Here is a 19,325-nt window from a genome sequence, read left to right as displayed (position 1 = left end):
GCTTCCTTCAAGTTTTGATGGGAAATGGAGGCAGCTTGGCGGAATGTTGGACAAGTGACAGTTGAAAATTCCATTGGACAGCAGTCAGAGAGCCAAGCTGTAAAACCAGGATGCCTACATTTCCCATCAAAACTTGAGGGAAGCTGACAAGTGTCCAACCTGTGTCAGGAGTTACTTGTAGTTTGGCTCTTAGATTTATCTGGGGAAACAACTTGGCAAAGATGGGCACCCACTAGTCAGGAAACGATTTAAACAACCCAGGAGGGATCAGGTCCTCACCAAGGGATGTACCAGAGGAGAGAGAGGACATGAGGCCTCTTATTTCAGATGCTGCAATGGGAGGCCATTGTGGTGAGGTGGACAAATTGTTCTCAGAACCTATTCTTTTAGGCAAGCTGGGCTATCCCTGGTGGACTGAACATGGAAACAGCCGCTCTGTTCTTCATAACCAGAAAGCTTTATTTAACATGCACGGGTTCCAAGAGTCGCCAACCACAGAAGCACAGAGCAACTGACATCACAACTTTATGTCCTTTTGCAACAAAAAGAGCAGGAGCTGGGAACCAATAGGAAAGATACAACACAGCTTATCTCCAAATATGAGAGAATAAACATTAACCCCAATATTGCTATTTTACCCTTAAGCCTGGTATATCTCCTTATATGGGAAGATTAACAGCTACCTTATTGTTGCCAGTGTACCCTTGGGCCATTGTGCTTAAGGCTCCACATCAGATTTATATCAAGGCCTTAATTTAATTTCTCAGGACAAAATCTGAAAGTGGTGTAGGCTCCACTGCCTCTTTCTCACGAATGGCGGGGGGGGGGGGGGCTGAATACTTGGCTGTAGTGAGCATGCCAATCTTTTGCTGAGATCTGAGCATCCAATAGAGTGAGGAATCTGCCTAAACCGAAGGAAACAAGCTCCCGGAACAAAGGTGCTAAAGTGTTTTAATGTACTTTTATGTGTTTTTATCATTGTCATTTATTGCTTGTGTGCCTTCTTTGCTCAACTGTGATGGCCGTTGGCCACATGCAGTAAATAATATTCTGATTCTCTAGGGGCACAATTCAATCTTATCCATTCATTGGAAGGAACTTTGCACTAGAGAGGGTGAAAAATTTCCTTATTGGTTAATAAATTCTGATAGCCATCTGAGCAGGGCTAGAACATGGGAAGAAAACTTTCATAGCTGTTTTAATGAATGCAGAGTGGTATGTTTCTACTGTATCCTGAAATTCTTTATATTGGGAAATAGAGTGAAAACTAGATCAACTTTATACCAGAAGGAATTACAATGCCTGAGTTACTGTAACTAGGGTTGTTGGCCTCCAGGTGAGATCTCCCAGAATTACAACAGGTCTCCAGGCCACAGAGATCAGTCCACTTGGAGAAAATGGCTACTTTGGGGGGGCGGACTTTATGGAATTATGCCATGCCAAGGTCCTTTCCCTCCCCAAATCTCACTTTCTCCAGGTTTCACCCCTCAGATCTCCAGGAATTTCCCAACTTGGAGCTGGGAACCCTAACTGTAACTTCCACTCAACCAATTAAGAGCTCCTTTGGCTGAGATATGGGTTCCTAGAAACCAATTTTCTCATTACTGACTAGCATTCCAAGGTGATCTGGAAGCTTGTGGTTGTGGGTTGTGGAAGCTGGAGGGTTGTGGCTTGGGTGCCAACTGCTCTGTGATCTCTTACCCTTCAAAAGAGGGAGAAGTCAACTCCATTTTTTTCATCTGATGTATAGAGCCCTAGCAGTCATTGTTAAAAAAACTGGAGGGGCTTCATTTTTATGTTAACCAGATTGGCACAAGGGCTCCCCTTCAGTTCCTACACAGGATTCACGGACATGTATTCCCCGGCGTTCCCTTGGTGGACCATGAGGGGTCTCCAAACCCAGGTTGAGAAACAGTGAATTATAAGAAAATGGAACATATTCTACTATCTTTTGGTCCATATTCTTGACGTAATGTACTCCTCACAGAGAGCTGTATAGGAACTGCCCAAGGACTATTGGGGGTTGTGTAGTCCATGAGTTATCCCACAAGGAGCAAGAAAGTTCTTGAGAATAAGGATGTTGTCCAGTCCCTCAAGTTCCTCACAAGGAGTTTGGGAAATCTCTCCAACTTAACTGAACAAATGTATGGGCAGCTTCTTTTTACCTACTTTATAAATCAGAACAGTGGGAGGACCAACTTGTCCTTACGGCTCAGATCAGTGGGAGAATCCTTATAGGAGGGGGGAAAAAATTCTTTCCTGGACCCTGAAATTAAACTGCTGTTCCCAAGAACTGGGTGACGCATCCACAGAACACATGGATGCTCATTGCCCAATGAGGGAGCAAGAAGATTTATTGCAGAGAAGGTTACCCAGTTCGGACTCCCCTTTGAAACACCTGCCTGCAGTTGTTTCTTCCTTTGCTGTTTGGGGAGAGGCTGATTCTCTTACAGATACAGATCTGCAGCTGCTGGAAGTACTCTTGAATCCCAGAAGAACCCAAAGGTCTTTTTTTATTTTTTACAGGCTCCACTCCAACTTTTTTATTTGTCTCTCACAGATTTATGATTTTAAAAATGCAATCGCACTCCGTGGTTAACTCAAACCTCTCCTTTACAACAGCAGCATCAGCTTCATTGTGTTACTACTGTCTATGTTTTTTGAGTTTTTTTGCAGAAATGATGAGTGGGATCCAATCGGCTTTGCAGCTGGTGAAAAAGGAAGGCGGGGGTCCCCTTTGACCGTCAAACAATACGACACTGGGGATAACAGGATCAGCATAGTAAAAGTCATGTGGGATGGGAGGCATGGTAAGGAGGGGAATTGGGAAGACTGAGCAAAAAAGCTAACTGGATACAACCTCCACAGTTGCTTCTGATTTCTTGGCTCACACTTGGGAAGTACTTCCTCCCCTCAGTTTCTTCTTTTATCTCTTAATTTCCCATCAATATCCTGTCTAATCAGAGTGTCCCACTGCATTTGTCCTAAAGGGACACTGGACTGCGATCCTCTTGATTGTGGGTGCTGATTAGGCTTCACAATGAGAAGGTTTAGGAGATCCGTGAGTTTATTGTGCTTATGCTGAAATTACTCTCAAGATAGTTCAGAGTTAAAATGATTAATCAAGCATCCGGGAGAGACGGCATTCATCTTTTTTGTCTTTGGACACAGCTGAGATCTTCCAAAATGACTGGCTTTGGCTTCCTTTGGTCTGTCAGCATGAAGAAGAAGCGCAAATTGGAAAGCATCACGGGCTGCTACAGATGGGCCTCCAGCCTTCTTTTTGGATTTGCATCATCGCCAAAATGTTTCTGGAGTAGCGCTGATTTGTCAGCATTTCTCAGAGGCTTCCACAGTGCTCAGTATATGAGTGAGGCATATTGCTGCAAGATGAGCGAAAGCTGCAGTCTTTCGGAGCTCAAGTTCCCCTGACGTTAGCTTTCCTATCTCTTTGTTCCTGACCCACACCCACTTGCTGTGTTCAGAACATCCCTCTCTGAAGCAATCTTGGTGGACAAAATATTTGAATCATGAATATTTGAATCATGAATATTTGATTTGACTGCTGAATGTCACGAGACTTGGAGCTTCAACCTTTGGGGCATCCAGAGGATCTGCACAGCCATGCACACAAGTTGACCCAGTCTTACAATCCTTGAGATCATAAGGCCGAATTACATATTATGTAGTTCTTGCATTGTGGATGGGTCTGCCACAAGGACTTTGCTGTGAGTTCATTGCTGGGGAACTCAGGGCTTGGTCATCTGTGATTGGAAGAACCCCCAACTCTACCTGTTGAACATGTGACCATGCTAGGGATCCCAGGTGCTCACCAGTGGCGGGCAATCTCCTGGCAGTTTACCGTCTTGCTGCCAGTTGCTGGCGAATGGCATGAAGTTTTGGGCCACCTACGGAGATCACCTGTCACCTGCAGGCACCCCAGGAACACACACGGCATGCGTGCTTTCAGGGTGTGTGTGATGACATCACTTCCTGAGGTGACATTGTTGCACTGGCCGTGGGCATGCTCCTGCGCATCGTTGGTTCCAAATGGGCCAAAATTAGCCCCACGCAAAGTATGGAAGCATGCCCATGGCTGATGTGATGATGTCACTTCCTGGAAGTGACGTTATCATGCAAGTGCAGGAGAAACCTAAAGACGAAACAAAGTAAGTGTCAGCCCCCCCCACACACACACTAGACCATGCTCACCTCCAAAATGGTTTGGGGGAAAGAAAAAACACTCCCCTTGCAGAGGCTTGCAGAGGCAGGAGTGGCTTTGTCTGTCCCTGCTTTCTACTCAGCACACTTTTCTAGATAGGAAAGAGTCATGGAGGACAGGTTCTTTCTCCTGTTCCATGAGAAAAGAAAGAAAGAGCCCTCCCCATGGATCTTTTGTATCTGCAAAAGCACTCTGGGTGGAAAGCGGGGGCAGACGATGGCGTTCCTGCCTCTGCATGCACACATAGGAGTGCTTTTTCCTTTTCCCAAACCATTTTGTAGGCGAGTTAGGTCACACGTTAAACTCAAGTAGAGTTGGGTGGGGGAACCCACCACCAGACATGAGTTTAGACCACATTTGACCAGGCCTTCAGTTCCCAAGAGCACAGGGGATTGATTTGGATCAGGGCCATAGTGCGAAGAGAAGGAGCTAATAGGCCCATTTTCCTAATGTGAAATGTCACCTAGGAGGTGCCATTCACCACACTTGGGAAAACCTATGCATACTCCACCAATACTTTGGAGCTCCCCCAATGAGGAACATAACATGCACTGCAATCCCAACCCAAATTGGGACCTTGAGTACTTGGGAATTGAATTTCCATTGGAAGACTTACAGTGTGCAACTGATAGGAAGTTCCTTGGCAGATCCGGACCTGGTGCAAGGACTGTATAGTGTGCAGTGAGGCCCCTTAGAATCTGTTGCAAGAGTAAAGGAGACTTCTGGAAAACAAGTGAAACAGCCTTTTGGTTTTTCCCTCCCCGTTGGGAAAACTGATAAGAAGTAGAGGGTGCGTGCCAAGGCTACAAAGCCTTTTGGGTGGGGCTGCAGGAATCCCTTCATCATAACTGGCCTTGATGGTGGTCAGTGGTGTCTTGGTTGCAATTCTGGACACAGTTGGGCTGCTTAAAGTGCATTGAACTCAATGGGATTTAAGCAGAAGGATCACTTGCACAGGACTATTGACTTGGAGGTGAAGGCAGAATTAGGGGGATGGGGGAAGCCCTACATATCCTAGGAAGACATTCCATGGAGCTGCCACGTCTTGCTGAAACTCCACGCAGACAGAGTTCCCAATCTTCCTTTCTTCCTGTTGCATTTCCCAAGGCAGTCTAAGCCAAACTCTGCTGAAACAAAAGAGGAAAGTTTAGCATTTCCAGTGGTTGGTCACAGAGTACTTCCAGGGAGGCTGTGCCCCATCAACTATGAAGCATGAGGAAAGAACAATGTCTAACAGCTCTCTGGAGTTGCCTCTTCTATGTATTTGGGATAGTAGAGAGGAAGAAGTTCTTGCTATCAACTTTCCCCCCTCTAGTCAAATTTAGCTGCTAATTACCTATTCATCATAGTTCGGAGCTTCTGCATCAATGCATCTAATTCTGCACATGAAAACGGAATAAAAATATTAAAATCTGCACAATGGGGCCATGTTCAGAGAAGAGGGATTTTTCAACAAACCCAGGCAAACCCCAAGATTTGTGGAAAACTAAAAACAAAGCAAAAAAAATTGAAGGGTGCATAACAGTTGAAAGTGCACTGAAATGGGAGTTGCCTAGCAACCTGATAAGCAACTCTGCAAAGTTCAGCAGCAAACAGCTGGAGAGGAGGCTGCACTGGGCCAAGGAGGCGTGTGTGTATGCAAGAGAGAGACAGAGAGGGGGGGAGGTTGTGGCAAGACAGAAGGGGAAGGACTGAGAGCGGGAGGCAGAGGGGTGGTGACAGGAGGGTTATTGGGGTAAGGAAGCTTTGTCAGTTAATATGGCTGACTGGCATGGAGGTTGATGGACTTCTTGATATCTTCTTATTCACCAGTTTAAGATCACCAGCAAACTACAGCCATGGCTATAAATCATGGCTGTGATGGGCTCAGACGGTCAAGACAAGTAGGGACTCCAGGTCTCCTGCATTCCAGACCGTGAGACTCATAGCGCAGAATCTGATGATGTCATGGGGTGGGACTTGGTGAAGTCAAACTGAAGAGCAGTATGAATGATAGTGCTTTCACATACCTCTATGAATCATACCATATGGCACTTACAAATGTGTGTAGTCACAACCCTGTGGCTTTGAAGAGATGGACTATTCAACACATGCCAAATTAAAAACAATAAACTAGCTTGGAAACTATGGGCTAAGTGTAAATTGTAGTGGAGCCAGTTATTGCTTCCCATCTCCAGTTTACATGTGTAAGATTGATTAGCCAGAATCAAGCTTCAAAGAAGTCTTCAAAAAAAAAAAGAAAAAAAGAGCGTGGACTAGCGGATGATCCCAGATTTCTGAGGCATCAAGAATGAACCTGGAAACATGAATCCAGGACCAAAGCCTGAGGTCTGGCAACCCTAAGACCTGACCTGCCTTCTTTTTGTATAAATATTTTTAGATTTCTAACATATGTCCTAAAGCCACACTAACAGTACAATCCTAAGAAGAGTTACTCCAGTCTAAGCTAGACATAGGCATGAACAGCATTACGAACAGAAAAAAACAACGAACAGCCTAATCTGCTGTTCTCGAACAAGCTGTCTGTGATCCCCCATCCTAAATGAACAGGTGGTCGTTGCAAGCCTTGTTCGTTGCCTTCTGCAGCTGTTTGGAAAGCCAGAAGGTCTGGCACCTGCTGCAATCAACCCCCTTGGCAACTGGAGGCAGGGAGGGACTGAACTCTGTCTGAACTCCTTCTGGCTTTCCTTCTGGCTTTAACCCTTCAAAGTACTTCCAGCAGAGAGTCCCCTTTTTGCCACTATAAAGAGAAAATGACAGCCAATGGGGAGACCTGTGGATCATGCCTTTCCCAGTGTGCAATCTCTCTGAAACTTGGGGGGTCTTCAGAGGACAGTGAGGACTATGTCCCCTGCAAATTTGGTGGATATTGGACATTGGGAAGGTCACTTTTGTAACCCCTCAAAGTAGCTGCCAGCAGACACTGCTGTTTTTGCCAGGACAGGGCCCTTTAAACTATCAGCTGGCAGGCAGCAGTGGGGAATCCCCCCCTGCCGCCTGCCAGCTGATAGTTTAAAGGGATCTTTAAATGGCCAGGTAAGTGGGTTTGAGGGGAGGGGGCTAAGTGGGGGGTTGGGGGGGTGGTTCTGGCCCCCACGAACAACAAACATGTCTGGGAACAGTTCATGTTTGTCCATGTTCATTATTTGTTGTTTGTGGATGGCAACGAACAATGAACAGGGTGTTCGGGGTTTTTTTCCATTCATGTCCATGTGCAGTCTAAGCCCATTGAAATTAGTGGGCTTAGACTGGAGTAACTCTGTTTAAGATTGCACTGTAAGTCCTATCTGCTCCTTTTTGAGACATCTACTTAGTACTTAATTGCATGTGAAAAAATTGGCCCCGTTAGAGGGTTTCTGTTAGCAATCTAAGGAAAGCCAAGGTTCAATTAACACAAAAGGGTCTGATAGGCCACACTCTTGCCTTATTCATAGGAGATAGCTTTTGAATGTTCGTTCTTTTAGTTACTGCTCAGTTAATCTGGCTCCTTCAGGGCATCACACAGAGGGCGTGGGATGGATTTTTTTAAAAAAAGCATTAAATTGCAACATTCATTTTACTCCTATATGACTCCATTATGCAATGTTTTCTTAAAAGTAAACCGGGTGACAGGTGATGTGCAGGGGGATGGGAATGGCCAATACAGAGCTTCAAATCTAAATAAGATGGTACGAATAAAAGAGAGAAGGAGAGTTCAAGGTCAGAAAAGATGAGATCAGGGACAGAGCCAGGGGGGCTGAAATGTGAATGAGAAAAGAATATCAAAAGACATAGGTAGGGAATTACTTGGATATTTAAAAAAGAAAATTACGATATTTCTTTATTTCCTGCAACTGCTGTCTAATTTGTTGGGTTATGAATCAGATCTAATGCAAAATACCCTCTTCTTTTTTAAAACAAGGCAAATTTTTAACCAGTTGGGGAGTAAATCCCTTTGGAAGTGAGTGTGTTAGATTTGGGAAATCAGTTCCCACTTTCTTGTTTCACAGAGTTCCCTTTCTCTGGCAGGGATAGGATTGTCAATTCCCAGGGATGAGAGTCAGCCAGACAATGGGTTTCCTTGAACTGCGAAAACATCTGGTCGTATTAATTAGCCAACAATATGTTTACACTTAACAAAAAGGCCTGAGCAGAATGTTTCCCAGGGACAAACTGACATCCCTTATCCACCCCTGCAATGCTCTTTCAAGAGAGTTGGCCGATTCCATTGTATTCCTATAAACCTTCGCATCAACGGGGTGGGGAACATGTGGATTACACAGATCGCCCTCTTGAGCAGATGATCGTATGTCATTCTATGGTGTAACCACCACTTTCTCAAAGTCAATAGAACTGGATGTTGGCAGGGCACCAATTACAAAACCATGGAGCAAGCCAAATGATGAGAAGAGCTCATCTGCTAGTCAAGGAAACCTGAATCACCTGCAGTTCATAAGGCTGAAGCAGCCCCAGGTTGTAACCTTGGAAGGCCTCAGTGCCTTTGTTCAGGTAACGCAAGGATCAAAGTACAAGACATGGATAAAAACAAAAGTCTGTGAAGGTTGTTGGGGGTTTTCCGGGCTGTATTGCCGTGGTCTTGGCATTGTAGTTCCTGACGTTTCGCCAGCAGCTGTGGCTGGCATCTTCAGAGGTGTAGCACCAAAAGACAGAGATCTCTCAGTGTCACAGTGTGGAAAAGATGTAGGTCATTTGTATCTACTCAGGAGGGGTGGGGTTGAGCTGAGTCATTCTGTAAGAGTTTCCCAGGGTGTGGAATGCTAATGGCGGGAGGCTTCACTGTATCCTGAGGCGGTTCTTTTGCATATGGATTGGTGCTTGATGTGCTAATCTTCTCTGCAGGGCTATTGTCGGGTGTGGAGTGTTTTGTTGGCCTGGTGTTTTTCAGAACTGGAGCCCATGCTCTGTTCATTCTTAAGGTTTCTTCTTTCCTGTTGAAGTTTTGCTTATGCTTGTGAATTTCAATGGCTTCCCTGTGCAGTCTGACAAAGTAGTTGGAAGTGTTGTCCAGTATTTTGGTGTCCTGGAATAAGATACTGTGCCCTGTTTGAGTTAGGCTATGTTCAGCCACTGCTGATTTTTCAGGCTGTCCAAGTCTGCAGTGTCTTTCATGTTCTTTTATCCTTGTCTGGATGCTACGCTTTGTGGTCCCGATGTAAACTTGTCCACAGCTGCAGGGTATACGGTATACTCCTGCAGAGGTGAGGGGGTCTCTGCTGTCTTTTGCTGATCGTAGCATCTGTTGTATTTTTTGGGTGGGTCTGAATACTGCTTGAAGGTTGTGCTTTTTCATAAGCTTTCCCATCTGATCAGTAATTCCTTTGATATATGGCAAAAACACTTTTCCTGTAGGTGACTGTTTTTCCTTGGTTATTTGATTCATCCTGGGTTTGATTGCTCTTCGGATTTCATTTCTGGAGTAGCCATTTGCCTGAAGTGCGTGGTTTAGATGATTAATTTCCTCATTGAGAAAGCGCGGCTCACATATCCGTCTTGCACGATCCACTAATGTTTTCATTATGCCTCTTTTCTGTCGGGGGTGGTGATTGGAGTTTTTGTGTAAGTACCAATCAGTATGAGTTGGTTTCCTGTAGACCTTGTGACCTAACTGAAAGTTTGCTTTGCGGATGACCAAGGTATCCAGGAATGAGAGTTTTCCCTCACTTTCTTTCTCCATTGTGAATTGTATGTTCAGGTGGATGTTGTTGAGATGATTCAAAAACTCCATCAATTCTTCCTCCCCATGGCTCCAAATGAAGATGCCAGCCACAGCTGCTGGCGAAACGTCAGGAACTACAATGCCAAGACCACGGCAATGCAGCCCGGAAAACCCCCAACAACCATCGTTCTCCGGCCGTGAAAGCCTTCGACAATACAAAAGTCTGTGAAGTTGCTTTGAATATGTGATGCCTCTTTCTGCAATAGTCCACCTGGTTTAATATTGGTCCTTCTGGTTTAGGACTGATACTAATACTTCTGGGTCTCAGTCAGAGAAAAGTAAATTATCTGCTTGAAAACTTTTAACTAGAAATTCTAGGATTTGAACCTTGGACTTCATGACAAAACCATAGCTCTTTCACAGTTCAATTATTTGATAAATTGAAACAGTTCTGTACACATTCATCTATCAGTGGAATCAAAAGTTCTTTCTTCCTTTCTTTCTTCCTTTCTTCCTTCCTTTCTTTCTTCAGTCCTAGTTGTAAAACTCAGAAGCAGAGTGAAAGTAAGTATTTATGTTATTCAGGGCTCATTTCGAGGGGGAATGCACAGGAATGCAGTTCCGGCAGTTCCCCAAAGAGGTCACATGTCAGGTGGCCCCACCCACCTGATGGCCATTTTGGGCCCGTTTCAGCCTGGATTGGGGCCAAAATGGCCCAGATCGGGCCTCTGATGGGTGGTGGATCACTCTCCCACTCATCAGTGGCCTGATCTTGACCATTTGGGGCCCCTTTTCAGCCATTTTCAGCCCCTTTTTGCCATTTTGGGCCCAATTTCGGCCCTGAATGGCCAGGACTGGGTCCAAAACAGCCAGGATAGGTGATGTCAGGGGGTGTGGCACATGCAAATCAGTTAAACTAATGATACACTTCCAATGATGGCAAGAGGTGTAGCATATGCTAATGAGATATGCTAATGAGTTATGCTAATGAGTTCCTCCAGCTTTTTCTACTAAATGACCCCTTATGTTATTTATAGTCTGCCTTTCTCACTGAGGTTTAAGGCAGATGAGCTGGCAAGCAAGTGGCTGAAATGGGCTTATGTTTCAGGTCCCCTGAAAAAGATGGTACCTGTAAGAAATACAAGTTACTTTGACCCATTTTCACAAAGCAGTTAATAATTAAATGGTTTGCAGACAGCCCATCCTCCCATTGCCTAGGAAACTGATTAATCGGTGCCAGGCTGTCTGTCGTGATGAACCGAAATACGAACCAAACAAACTGGGCTAAAATTTGTCACAGTTCATGAGAAATGAGCTCCCGCGAACCGCCGAACCCATCAGGTTTGTGACGAACTTCGGTTCGTGTTTTGGTTTGTGCCTACCTCCAACTTTTCTCCAAGCAGCTGAGGGTAGCACACATGGCTCCCCCTCAGTCATTTTATCCTCATATCAGGCCTTTGAAGGAAGTTAGTCTGAGAGAGATTGACTGGCCCAGCATGACCTTTAGCAGACTGGGGATTTGAACTTGGCACCCATCTTCATCCTTCTTAGAGGTGTCTTTTTGGTCTTTCACCCTATTCTCCTCATTACAGCCCCTGTCCCATACAGCTTTTGTCAATGCAGGTCCCATAATTCCCAGCATAGCCTTTTGGGTGGTCAAAAGAGATCCTCGCTTTTCACCAGCAGAAAAGTTGATTCGATCCAATACTTTTAAAATGCATAACCTAAGATTCATCTGTTATTCTGTTAATATCATTTCAGCATTATAGTGGCTTGCCTTTATTTCACCTCATAAGAACAACTGAGACAAGAATTAATATTTATAATGCCAGGCAACAGGATTTCATTTATTTGTCATGCGTTTACTTTAGTGCTTTAGGTTTTGGCCTGTAATTGTTAACAGTGTTGCACAATTATTCAGTAAAAGACTGTCTTGCTGTGTTTTGTAAATATTAGTATTGCAAACTAGATTTGTCTCTATGCTGCTTTGCAGCATTTGCATGGAATGTAGTGGTCTTACTGAGAAGCCTGTAAAATATATCATGAAAGAATTAGAAAATACAAGCATTTTTGTGGGAAATGATGAAGAGGAGTTTGTATGTTAGTGTGCGCATGTGTGAGAGTCTTTGTGAGTTTGGCTGATCTTTACTTTCTTGGCATTTTATTTAGGCCACCGCATACAGTTTCATATTCTCAGATTTTTGTATTCAACTTTGTAACAAAGGCCAACCTGGACAACATGCTGGGAAATTCATAAAGGGGTCTCCAGAGCTTTTTTAGTTAGTAATTTAAGATATTTATACCCTGCTTTTCTCCCCAAAGGAGACCAAAAGCAGCATACAACATTGTTGTCTCCTCCTCCATTTTTAATATTCACAAACAAACACCTGTAATGCTAGACTGAGAGAGAGTAACTGGCCTGAGGTGACCATGTAAGTAATCTTATGGCAGAATGTGGATTCAAACCTAAGTCTTCCAGGGTCAAAATAGACATGCAGGTTTTTAAAGAGTTGGGTCTGGATTCCCCAGACTCAATTTGGGTTCCCGCAGCCACACAGCAGCTGTGGGGAATGGCTATTATAAAATAAAGGAGAGCCCAAACAGGCTTGGAATGTCACTGCAGGGTGAGGAAGGGCTCCCCCTTCCCCGTCTCTATTTTTGCTCCTCCATGTGGAGTATGCTGTGAACATGGTGCAGTAAAAACAGGGAAATCCCACCCACCCCCCAATGCTGTTTTGAGACAGGGAAATGGTTTGAGAGGGGAGGGAGGAGCCCTTCCTCCCCCTGGTGGTGGTGTTCAGAGGCCATTTGGGGTCTCGTGTTTGTTTGTTTTTAACAGCCATTCCCCGCAGCTGCTGTGTCGCTGTGGAAACCTGAGCTGGGTCTGGGGAACTCGGGCCCAACTCTTTAAGAACCTGCACTTCTAGTTTGACCCATAGATAACAATTTGACACTCTAAAAACCATTCCACATCAGGTCCATTTTTTGCTGGTAAACAATAGCTAGGGATCTGTTTTGGTGACCAATATATGTTTCCTTACAGGAGAAATAACTCTAGAGGGGGTGTTTAAAGTCAGGAAAATGACAATTGAGGGAGTTTTCTAAACTGGGCCAAAGGGGAGGGGGGTCCACAGCTCCTGTTTCCAAATAAAAGAACACTGGTGATCCATATACAGAGCTCACTGCTTTTATTTGAGTATTTGTTTTCTGAATCAATTGAGAACTAAAATGATGTGTGTACTTATGAGAAGTTTGACATCATGTTTAAACAGGTTTTCTCCCCCAGCTGATGAGTTAAACTTTGTGAGGATGATGGGAGTATTGGTGTCCAAATCATCATTTAGGAAAATCTTTCCCTCATATAAAATTTAGGGAGAAGGAAAGAGCTTTTACACAATATGCTGGAAAGCATAGAACAAACTCTGCTGAGATTTTAAGGGAATGCTGTTGTTTTAGGGAAGCAGGTGCAACTTTAAAGACTTCCGGTAGAGCAAATCCAGACATGATCTAGAGCCATTCATCAGATCTGGGAGACTGCTCTTTTCAGACCTATTTTAGAGTCTTCTTGTGTTTTTAAAGATGTTTCTGGGCAGTCCATTCCACTTCCCATTAATTTGTCCCCATCCCAGTCTGTGGTGGTCTTGGTGATCGGTGACTCTGCTAAGGGGTATGGAACATCATGTGTCCAGGCCTGACTCCCCAGCCTAAGAGGCCTGTGGCAAAGATCAAGGATGGCCAAGGTAATCAAACCAACACACCATTACCCATAGTGGTGGTCCTTGTGGGAACAAATGGCATGGCTGTGAACACCATCAAAGACATCAGGGCTATGAAGTCCTAGGGAGGCAACTGAAAGGAATGGGGGCACAGGTGGTATTCTCTTTAGTCCTACCAGTCAGAGGAAGAGGAATGCAATGGGAACAGAAAATTATGGAGGTGAACCATTGGCTGCATTCATGGAGCTGGTAGGAATTACTTGGATTCTGGAACCATGGACTACATTGTCTTGAAGATGGCCTGCTTGCACGTATCAAAATCAAAAAGAGTCCAGTAGCACCTTTAAGACTAACCAACTTTATTGTAGCATAAGCTTTCGAGAATCACAGTTCTCTTCGTCAGATGCATGGAGGGCTTGCATGTGATGGACGTCACCTGTCAAGGACAAGGAAGAATGTGTTTGGAAGGAACCTGGGGAGATTCCTTGGGAGGGCTTTAAACTTACATCATAGGGGAATGGAGACAACTAGCATAGACATTTCAGGGAAGGAGGACAGCAAATAGAGGCCTACCTGGGAAGGCCAGGTCAAAGAAAGGGGATGTTGCAAGGTTTCTGGTGGGGATATACGAATGCCCAAAGCTTGGGCAATAAGAAAGAGGAACTTGATCTACTAATGTTGACAGAAAGATATGACTTAGGCATAACATCCAAATCACCAGATGTCATTGTCCCAGTTGGTCAGGCCCCACCTGGAGTATTGTGTGCAGTTCTGGAGGCCTCACTTCAAAAAGGATGTGGACAAATTGGAACGGGTGCAGAGGAGAGCAACCAGGATGATCAGAGGCCTGGAGACCAAGCCCTGCGAGGAAAGACTGAGGGACCTGGGAATGTTCAATATGGAGAAGAGGAGGTTGAGGGAAGACATGATTACTCTCTTTAAGTATTTAAAAGGCTGGCACTTAGGGGAGGGAAGGGAGCTGTTCCTGTTGGAAATAGAAGATAGGATTTGAAACAATGGGTTTAAACTACAGGAGGGAAGGTACTGGCTGATTTTATGAAAAAAAATCTTCACATTAAGAATAATTCAGCAGTGGAATCAGCTGCCTAGGGATGTGGTGGGTTCCCCCTCATTGGCAGTCTTCAAGGAGCATCTGGATGAATACTTGTTGTGGATGCTTTCGGTTGTTCCTGCATTGGGCATGGGTGCTAGACTAGGTGGTCTATAAGGCCCCTTCCAACTCTATAATTTCATGATTCTATATCTATTACAACTTTCTTCATACCGGTTTTTATAAATTGTGAGTCATGTAAGTTCCAAAATCTCCTCTTTAAACTTCTCCATTTCATTCCTTTCCCCCCAATAATTCACAAATAGTTGCCAAACCTTAACATATCCATTATCTCGTTTTTATTCCACCAGGAGGTAAATATTACTTTGTAGACTTCTCTGCCAGGGACAAGAAGAACACCGTGGTCTTGGGACGGCTTCCCACAACTTTTGTTTCCTGCAAAGATACTGTGCTGCTTTCCCTGGGCTATATTTCTACATTGATGCTCCAAGCACACTTGAAACAATTAATACCCATCCCTTGATGGAGAAAACCCTTGAGTTTGTGAGACCATTGAAGATACAGGCTTCATCTCGGTCCTTCTGGAGAACATTTCCTGGTGAATCATGTTCCTGTAGAATCAATGCAAAATATTGGATTTACCCAGCCTTAAATATTTGTTCTGTTGTGTTCTCCTCCAGCAGGGTAAAGTGGTAGAGCCCTTGTTGGTGTTGATGTTGAGCATCTCATTGCTCAAATCCTATCCAGGCATATTAACTGCCTTGTAGCAAGTCAAACCATTAGTCCATCAAGTTCAGTATTACATATTCTATCTGGCAGGTTCTCTCCAAGGCCTCAGGAAGAGGAATGTGTTCCTTGTGCTTCTAGAGAATGATTTTTAATTTTAAGATAGGGTGTTCTGCATGCATGTATTCTACTACTAAGCCGTAGCTTAGCCAATCTTGTGAAACCCCTGAAAAATACCCAGTGTGAGGCAGTGGTGAAAAAAGCGAACTTTATCCTGCAGATTATTTAAGAAGAGACAGAAAATAATATGACCAATACTGTGATCCCCTTGTAATAACAATAACAACATTCGATTTATATACCACCCTTCAGGACAACTTAACACCCACTCAGAGCGTTTTACAAAGTATGTTATTATTATCCCCACAACAAAACACCCCGTGAGGTGGGTGGGGCTGAGAGAGCTCCTAGAAGCTGTGAGTGACTCAAGGTCACCCAGCTGGCTTCAAGTGGAGGAGTGGGGAATCAAACCCGGCTCTCCAGATTAGAGTCCCGTGCTCTTAACCACTACACCAAACTGGCTTTCTGTACACTGTACAGACGTATGGTACAGTCTCCTTTGGAATACTGTGTACAATTCTGATTGCCAAGTCTTACAAAGATATTACAGAGCTGGGAAAAGTGCAAAAGAAGGAAACCAAGATGATTAGAGGGTTGGAGCTCCATCCAGTTTGGTGTAGTGGTTAAGAGTGGCAGGACCTTAATCTGGAGAGCTGGGTTTGAGTCTCCACACCTGCACTTGAAGCCAGCTGGGTAGCCTTGGGTCAGTTACAGCTCTTCCAGAGCTCTCTCAGCTCCACCCACCTCATAGGGTAATTGCCGTGAGGATAATAATAGCAAACTTTGTAAACCGCTCTGAGTGTGGCATTAAGTTGTCCTGAAGGACAGTATATAAATTGAATGTTGTAGTTTTTGTTATCCCTACATGGAGAGTCTAAAAAGGCTAGGGCTTTTTTTTTAGAAAAGGAAAACTGAATGGGGACATGATAAAGTGACATAAAATTATGCATACAGTGGAGAGAATGGCCAAAGAGAACCTTTTCTCCCTGTCCCAGAATACTAGAACTTGAGGTCACCCAATGAAGCTGTTGGGAAACAGAGCTCTTAGCAAGTCAGTGTTATTATTATCCCCACACAAAAAAACCACACTGTGGGGTGGGTGAGGCTGAAAGAGCTCTGAGAGAGCTGTGACTGACTCACGGTTAGAGATGGGCACGAACAGAAAAAAAAGAACATGATGTTCGTTGTTCATTCCCATCCACGAACAGGGACTCACAAACAACCACAAACATGGCCCTGTTCATGAACATGTTCGTGGTTGGCTGTTCGTGGGGGCCAGCAGGCTCTCCTCCAGCCATCATCCAAGTCAAGATCCCTACTGCACCACTCCCAGAAACCTGACCTGAGCAGGCAGCAGGAAAGGTATACCAATAATAAATAATAGCTTGGCCCAGAGCCTGGCAGCAGCCCTGGAACTTGAAGGGGTAGATCCCTATCCCACCACACACAAAGAAAATTCCAGTTCCAATACACTCTATCAAAATACCAACTGCAACTCTCTCTCCCCTGTCTGCAAAGTCAGAGATGGGAGCCCCCCTCCCCAATGTTGTAAGGAAGACCTGCCTATCAAGCTAAATTGGGCTTAGATTGGGGTTTCCAGGGCAACAGCAGGAGTTCAGACAGACTTCAGACAATCCCTGCCTAAGTTGCCAAGGGAATTGATTGCAGGTGCCAGACTGTCTGGCTTGACGAACAGCAATGAACAGCAACAAATAAGGCTTGCAATGACCACCTGTTCATTTAGAATGGGTCCTCACAGACAGCTTGTTCGCAAACAGCAGATTGGGCTGTTCGCGGCTTTTTTTTGTTCGTATTGCTGTTCGTGCCCATCTCTACTCACAGTCACCCAACTGGCTTCAAGCGGAGAAGTGCAGAATCAAACCTGACTCTCCAGATTAGAGTCCTGCTGCTCTTCAAACTGGCTCCCATGTAGCAATGGCTATGAGCATAGGTGGCTTGGAGATTAGACAGAATCACAGAGGAGTGGTCCCTCAATGGACAGTTGCCATGGGAACTAAAGGTTTAGCAAACCTTTGAATACCAGTGCCAGGAGGTGACATCAGGGAAGTCCTTAGCCTTTATGCCCTATTTGTGGGCCCTCCATAGCAACTGGTTGGCCACTGGGTGAAACAGGATGCCAAGCTAGTTGGAACCCTGGCTTGATTCAGGAGGGCTCTTCTTATGTTCTTATGTTGTATAGCATCCAGGGGCGTTAGAATTCACAGCCTTCAGATTTCTTCCAACCCTGATCCCTGTTTTCTTTTAATGATTTTGGCCTTAGGTACCTGAAATTAACTTCTTAACAAGGGAAAGTAATGGGTGGCTGGTAGAAAGAGGAGTTCTTAGTTGACCTGTAAACCTTTTAATTAATTAGCGTGTAATTAGTGTGAGGCATAGCAGTGATTGCTGACACACTGTCCTCTTCTAAAAGCTTGAGAGCAGTGGGCAAAGTTACATCACGTACATGTTTATCTCACACACACGTTCACATACAGTTCATCAACTCTGCTCTAGGTGCTGGATCGCCTCTCTCCGACTCAGAGAGTAGATGCTGGCACAAATCCTTCCCACATAATTTAAAAAAAAAAAAATTATTATTATTATTACAGATGCGTCATGCGGAACCATTCCATGAACAACAACAAAAGAAATCACAATCTGCAGAAAGCTGTGTGATTTATTTAGAAGACTTACCAGGAAGAACATAGGCTAACTAGTTGCTGAGGCTTTGGTTTATATAACAACATGGAAGGTAGGCTGGCTGTTCTTTCTTACAGGAAGTGACACAATGAGGGAAAGGGTTAATAGCAACATCCATGCTAGCCTCATGTAGCAATATGGCTAAGAGTGTGAGGTATAAACTGGCTGCTCCCTGGTTCATATCTCATCTCTGCTATACACTTAGGAGGTGGCCTCAGACAAGTATCTCCACTTTTCCTATCTGTGGTGGAGAATGCCCTCAAGTCACAGCTGACTTATGACAACCCCTGTTGGGGTTTTCATAGCAAGAGACTAACTGAGGTGGTTTGCCATTGCCTGCCTCTGCAATGCTGGTCTTCGTTGGAGCTCTCCCATCCAATTACTTACCAAGGCCAACCCTGCTTAGCAGATGAGATGTGATAAGTTTGGGCTTGCCTGGGCTATCCAAGCCCCTCTATGTGTAATGTGGAGATAATACTACTAACTTCTGTAAGAGTTACAAGAGAGTAAAGCACTTTGCGTATTGAAAGCATGGAAGATCTTAGAAATTCTGAGGACCTGGGCAGAAGACCAGAGTGGTGCCCCAGAATCACTACAACCCCCATTCCCCCCTTGTGCTGAGCAAGGGTGGTACTTACCCATACAAGGTGGGCAGGAGCCACCAGTGCCACCCAAAGCCCATTGCCTGAGCCCCAGATGGGGTAGGTGAAAGTGGTGGCAAGAGCCTGTTTGTCTTCTTCATCCTCTCCATTCTTAGGGGGAAGGTCTATGGGGGCTGGGGCCCACCATGTATGGGACCTAGGGCAGCTGCCCTTGCTACCCATTAGCTATGCCCCCCCAATTTAAAGTGCCCTGTAAATGGTATCCATTACCATACTCCATTCAACATGGTAGCCTTCTTCATGGTGGTGGTGGAGATTGCCATCAAGTCTTAGCTGACTTATGGCGACTTCTGGTGGGGTTTCCATGGCAAGAGACTAACAGAAGTGATTTGGCATTGCCTGCCTTTGCAGGCCTGGTCTTTGTTGGAGGTCTCCCATCCAATTACTAACCAAGGCCAAGTCTCATGGCATTCCATTCATGTAAAGCAAGAGCTGGCTCTCAAAATTCTAA

Source organism: Eublepharis macularius, chromosome 7 (genome assembly GCF_028583425.1).
Source record: "Eublepharis macularius isolate TG4126 chromosome 7, MPM_Emac_v1.0, whole genome shotgun sequence".
NCBI lineage: Eukaryota > Metazoa > Chordata > Lepidosauria > Squamata > Eublepharidae > Eublepharis > Eublepharis macularius.
This window is presented reverse-complemented; position numbering follows the sequence as displayed.